Source organism: Rhinopithecus bieti, unplaced genomic scaffold (genome assembly GCF_001698545.2).
Source record: "Rhinopithecus bieti isolate Rb0 unplaced genomic scaffold, ASM169854v2 scaffold_24390, whole genome shotgun sequence".
Classification (NCBI taxonomy): Eukaryota; Metazoa; Chordata; class Mammalia; order Primates; family Cercopithecidae; genus Rhinopithecus; species Rhinopithecus bieti.
In genome coordinates, this window is record NW_016811706.1 from 781,198 (window position 1) to 787,846 (window position 6,649).

The following is a 6,649-nucleotide window of genomic DNA, read 5'->3' on the forward strand; positions in this document are numbered from 1 at the left end:
TGTTAGCCAGGATGGTCTCGATCTCCTGACCTCGTGATCCGCCCGTCTCGGCCTCCCAAAGTGCTGGGATTACAGGCTTGAGCCACCGCGCCCGGCCGAGGGCTGACAATTTAAAAGATGGTTTTAAAAAAATGTGCTACACAAACATTAATCAAAAAATCTTATTGGTATTCATTCATTAATATTAGTAACACAGACAAAAAGACTTAAAGTGAAAAAGCCAGGCACGGTGGTGCACGACTGTAGTTCCAGCTACCCAGTAGGCTGAGGCAGGAGGATTGCTTGAGCCCACAAGTTTGAAGCCAGGCTGGGTTATAATATAGCAAGACCCTACCTCAAAAAAAAAAAAAAATACTTAAAAGCAAAAGGCATTAATATGTGATCATAAAAAGAGAGACCACAGGATTTATCAAAAGAGTACCCTTTACACCTGGAGTGAGATACGCCTCTCCATCATGAACAGGTGTGTCAGCAGGGGATCTAGGTAAGAGCAGCCCTCCCCACACTCCCACCCTCACCTCCAGTGCCTGCCTGCTCTCCACCAGGCCTAATCTCTTCAGGTTCTTTATCTCTGCTTATGCTGTCCATCAAAGAAGCCCCAGACTCCCACATCTCTCATCTCCCACATATTATTACTATTTTTTTTTTGAAAAAGTTCTGTTGCCCAGGCTGGAGTGTGCAGTGGCGCAGTCTTAGCTCACTGCAACCTCAACCTCCCAGGTTGAAGCAATTCTCCTGCTTCAGCCTCCTGAGTAGCTGGGATTACAGGAGCGCATCACCGCGCCTGGCCAATTTTTGTATTTTTAGTAGAGATGGGTTTTCACCAAGTTGGTCACGCTGGTCCCAAACTCCTGACCTCAGGCCATCCACCCACCTCAGCCTCCCGAAGTGCTGGGATCACAGGCATGAGCTACCACGCCCAGCCTCATCTCCCACACTCTAATCCCCACACTGTTCTGCATATCTCTAGCTCTGTCTCCACCTCTCCAAATTTTGAAACACTTCTACTCTTCCCTACATTTTCAGCAACTTCTCTGAATATTCCCTTCAACTTCTTGCTCTAATTAAAAGCTGGTTCTCCTCTGGAGCCACACTGGCCTCTGAGGCCCGAAAGTGGTATAAGTTACCTTCCCCATACCTCTCATACCACTGGACCTGGGAGTGAGGTAAATGTCCTCCTTGCTCCTCACAGATGTTTCCAAATCTGTCTCCCTCCTTATTCCCTAAAAAAACACAAAACATTACATTGAATATCCTATGAAAATCCTATTACGCATTACCTGGCTTACTGTGACTTTCTATACTACTATCTTAACTCTCAGTGATTTCACAAAGATAATCTTTCCATACCCTACCTCTCTGAATTCCTTGTCTCAGTTCTTTAAATTTCTCACCTCCACTGATCTTGTCCTTCACCCCCTCAGCCCATGATCATGCTTTCACAATATCAATTATCTCCCACTGTCCAACAATGACCCACTATCTTCATGGTTCAGTCTCTCACATACCCAGACTCCTGCAGCTTCTGATCCCACCAGGACCTTCCATCCACTGCTTCTCCCACCTTTTCACCATCTCTTAGCCACGTCATGTCCTCCCCTCCTTACCTGGTTTGAATTTCACAGTATGTTATACCACTACCTTGCATACACAAGTACCCTCTATCCCTTGCCCTTCTCCTGCTTTGTTCGGCTTTATTGGCAAAACCCCTCCCTGGTTAAATCCACTCCAAATTTACACCCCTGCAGCTGAATACAGCTGGAGGAAACAAACCATACTGACTGATCTCACTTTAAATTTATAACCACAAAGGCCAGGCATGGTAGCTCACACCTATAATCCCAGCACTTTGGGAGGCCAAGGCAGGCAGAACACCTGAGGTCAGGAGTTTGAGACCAGCCTGGCCCGGTGAAACCCCATCTCTACTAAAAATACAAAAATTAGTTGGGCATGATGGCACGTGCCTGTAATCCAAGCTACTGGGAGGCTAAGGCAGGAGAATGGCTTGAACCAAGGAGGTGGAGGTTGCAGTGAGCCAAGATTGCGCCACTGCACTCCCGTCTGGGAGACAGAGCGGGACTCCATCTCAGATAAATAAATAACCACAGGCTGGGCACGGTGGCTCACACCTGTAATCCCAGCACTTTGGGGGACTGAGGCAGGCGGATCGCTTGTGGTCAGGAGTTTGAGACCAGCCTGGCCAACATGGTGAAACCCCGACTCTACTAAAAAAAACAATACAAAAATTAGCCAGGCATGATGGCATGCACCTGCAATCCCAGTTACTTGGGAGGCTGAGGCACAAGAATCACTTGAACCTGGGAGGCAGACGTTGCAGTGAGATCACACCACTGCACTCCAGCCTGGGAGACAGAGCAAGACTCTGTCTCAAAAAAAAAAAAATTGTAACTGCAAACCTCAAGAGGCTCTCAATGCTCCCTGGCAATCATACAATATTTCCCTGCTGCAGCCATTCTCCCATTCTCCTAAACAATTTCACACCTTTTCCTCTTTACACAAACCTCCATCACCCTCCTCATCCTCACTCTCGGCTGAGCACTTTATTTCCTAATTCACTGAGAATATTAAAACAATCAGAAGAAAATCTTCACAAACTCCCACTGTCAATTCAATCCACCTACTTGATGGGTGGGTTGCAGATATATTTTGAAGATTAAATCAATAGGAACTGGAGATATATTTGATGTGAGGTATGAGGAAGAAAAGGGAATCAAAGACAACTTTTAGATCTTTCCTCAAATATTAGTTTCTCAACAAGGCCTTCCCTCACTACATCTGAATCTGTATCTCTCTCCGTCTCTATCACACACACAAACACACACACACATTTATATACTTACATGCTCACACAGTCTCCCCATCCTTTGGTGGGGTTTTTTTTTTTTTTTGGAAATACCATTTATTACCCCGTGAAACACTAAACAGTTCACTCCTTCACTTAATATCTGCCCTCTCCACTAGAATATAAGCTGCATTCAGGCAAGAATTTTCATCCTTAGTTTACTCTTATGTACCTGGCTCATAGTAGGCACTCAGTAAAACTTTATTAAAGAAATGAATGGGCTTGGTGTGGTGGGTCACACCTGTAATCCTAGCACTTTGAGAGGCTGAGGCGGGCAAATCATCTGAGGTCGGGAGTTCCAGACCAGCCTGACCAACATGGAGAAACCCTGACTCCACTAAAAATACAAAATTAGCTGAGCATGGTGGCACATGCCTGTAATCCCAGCTACTTGGGAGGGTGAGGCAGGAGAATTGCTTGAACCTGGGAAGTGGAGGTTGCGGTGAGCTGAGATCGCGCCATTGCACTCCAGCTGGGCAACAAGAGCGAAACTGTCTCAAACAACCAAAAAAATACGAAAACATACACTTTTAAATAGGCATAAGTGTAAGCAGAACAATCTGAAGGCACACACAAGGCTTATAACAGAGGTTACTTCTGGAGAGAGTAATGTTAATTAGGACAGTGTTATTTGGAAAGGGCTAGTGTTAGGGATCAAGGTAAAGGGGACTTTTGCTTCACACACTCTACATTTCTATAATGATTGAAATTTTTCATTATTCATAAATTACCCTGAAGTAAAAGATAAGATGAATAAGCACTTCATACAGTATAAAAATTCTTGTATCAGCACAAAATATTTTTCGAAGGATACAAAAGGGAAAGTGCTATCCATGGGGAAGAAAACTGGGAGACTGTCTTCACCATTTATTTCTGTACTGTCCAATTTTGTTTACTGCATGCATGCACTGCTTTAAAAATGTTTAAGTGCATTTTTAAAACTACACTAGGACAAGAACTATTGTGAAAGTATGTAACAGATTTTAATGGCTAAAAGCAGCATTTGCATCCACCCGAAAGACTTCAGTGATGTTTGAGGAGTCACCAACTGACTTGGAAGGCACTGTAGGCAGAGTTCACAGAATAGGTAAAGGCACAGAGGCACGGCAAGAGACAGGAGAGTTCAGGACAAAGCTGCAGAGCACAGGGAGAGAGGACCTTCAGAAGATATCTGAATAATCACCAGTTTCTGAATGCATACAGTTTCCACTGCTTATTCAAAGAAAATAACCAAATTTAGACTTACATATGGCTGTTTGTTCTGCTTAAAAGCTACTGTCTGACTCCAAATCATGCTATAATGAAATGGCATGTCTACCTATAAACCTGGAAGAATATATTCATCAGTTCAAGATGGTTCAATCCTGACTGGAGGATAAAATTCTAAATAATTACTTTGGATCGCCTATTCTCATCTATCTTCTTTTGAACACCCCATAAAACCAAGATGCAATAAGCATAAAACAATGATAATACATAAATCACATACTATTAAATGTAAAAAGTAGGCTTCTCTGACCCAGTTTTCAAAAAATTCTCATTGTGGCAATTACAGCAAATGTCTCATAACAGGGCAGAATGAAGAAAGATGATCTAAATCTCAGCTAAAACTAGAGTCATTATTGCCATTAATTCTTAGGAATTAATTAAACATTGATAATATACTGATTTCTGCCAAAGATAAACTGATTTTATGTATACATGTTTCTAATTTATTGATTTGAGAGCATCAATTAAAAGCAAAGTATCAACACTGACAGTCAAATCTTTATTGATCATAAACATAAGTTTTGTTGCCTCTCCACTCCTATTTGGAAAAACTAGGCAAAATTTCCTTCCAATTCAGGCCACATGTGGCAAAAATAATTACAACTATAGTATTAGCTAATAGTTACTGAGTGCATGCTGCATGTACTCATGGAGTGTTTTACAGCAATTAAAATTCAATAGTCATAACTCAACAAAAAGACAATCTAATTTGAAAATGGGCAAAGGACTTAATAGACATTTCTCCAAGAAGATATACAAATGGCTAATAAGCACATGAAAAGATGTTCAACATCACTAGTCATCAGAGAAATGCAAATAAAAAGCATGAGATACCACTTCACATCTACCAGGATGGCTAAAATTAAAAACAACAACAACGACAAATGTTGACAAGGACGTGGAGAAATCAGAATCCTCATACGTTGCTGGTAGGAATGTAAAATGGTACAGCCGCTATGGAAAACTGTATGGTGATTCGTCAAAAAGTTAAATATAGAATTACTATATGTACACTATGACACCGGCTTTTGAGGAAAAAAAAAAAGAATTACTATATGACCCAGCAATTCCACTTTTAGGTACAGACACAAAAGAACTCAAAACAGGTATTCAAACAAATACTATACATGAATATTCAGAGTAACCTTATTCACAATAGGCAAAGGTGGAAAAGACACAACTAACCATCAATAGACAAATAGATTTTTTTTTTTTTTTGAGGCAGAGTCTTGCTCTGTCTCCCAGGTTGGTGCCATCTTGGCTCACTGCAACCTCTGCCTCCCAGGTTCAAGTGATTCTCCTGTCTCAGCTTCCCGAATAGCTAGGATTACAAGCACATGCCACCACGCCTGGCTAATTTTTGTATTTTTAATAGAGGTAGTGTTTTACCATGTTGGCCGGGCTGATCTCAAACTCCTGACCTCAGGTGATCCACCCGCCTCGGCCTCCGCCTCCCATTGTGCTGAGATTACAGGTGTAAGCCACTGTGCTCGGCCGATAAACAGATTTTTTAAAATGACTTGGAAGGCATTGCAGGCAGAGTAGTATATCCAAATAACGGAGTAGTATTTAGCCATAAAGAGGAATGCAGTTCTTGGTCAGGTATGGTGTTTTACGCCTGTAATCCCAGCACTTTGGGAGGCTGAGGTAGGAGGTTCACTTGAGTTTGAGGCTGCAGAGAGCTGTAATCACACTACTACACTCCAGCCTGGTCAACAGAGTGAGATTTTGTCTCAAAAAAAAAAAAAGAGGAATGAGGTTCTGATACATGAGACCAGTGGTTAAGCCTCAATATTATGCTATGTCAGAAAAGCCAGACACAAAAGGTCATACATTGTGTGATTCCATTTACATGAAATATACAGAATAGGTACATCCACATAGACAGAAAGCAAATCGGTGGTTGCCAGAAATGAGAGGAGGAAATAAAGAGTAAATATTTAATGAATATAGGGTCTCCTTTGGGGGTGATGAAAAAGTTCTGAAATCGGCCAGGCGTGGTAGATCATGCCTATAAATCCCAGCACTTTGGGAGGCCAAGGACGGCAGATCACCTGAGGTCAGGAGTTCGAGACCAGCCTGACCTATATGCTGAAACCCCATCTCTACTAAAAATACAAAAATTAGCCAGGTGTGGTGGCGTGTGCCTGTAGTCCCAGCTACTTGGGAGGCTCAGACAGGAGAATCACTTGAACCCGGGAGGCGGAGATTGCAGTGAGCGGAGATTGTGCCACTGCAGTCCAGCCTGGGCAACCGAGTGAGACTCTGTCTCAAAAAAAATAAATAAATAAATAAAAATAAAAATTTTGAACTAGATAGAGTGATGGTTGTAGGCATAAAATGGTTAATTTTTGTTTTGTTTTGTTTTGAGATGGAGTCTCACTCTGTCACCCAGGCTGGAGTGCAGTAGTATGATCTAGGCTCCTTGCAACCTCCGCCTCCCGGGTTCATGCCATTCTCCTGCCTCAACCTCCTGAGTAACTGGGACTACAGGCGCCCGCCACCACAGACCCGGCT

The 6,649-nt window shown here is 42.6% G+C and overlaps 1 protein-coding gene across 8 annotated transcripts in view; it reads right to left on the reverse strand.

The window, feature by feature from the left end:
- Nucleotides 1-6,649, reverse strand: part of SPATS2 (spermatogenesis associated serine rich 2) — a 171,357-nt gene that overhangs the window by 150,694 nt on the left and 14,014 nt on the right. For 3 of the 8 annotated variants that reach the window (XM_017894792.1, XM_017894793.1, XM_017894794.1), the window contains one exon: nt 1,139-1,223. The exons of the other annotated variants lie outside the window; for them this stretch is intronic. The gene's annotated coding sequence lies outside the window, so the exon portion shown is untranslated. The remainder of the gene's footprint in view (nt 1-1,138; nt 1,224-6,649) is intronic. 8 annotated transcript variants of the gene reach the window in all.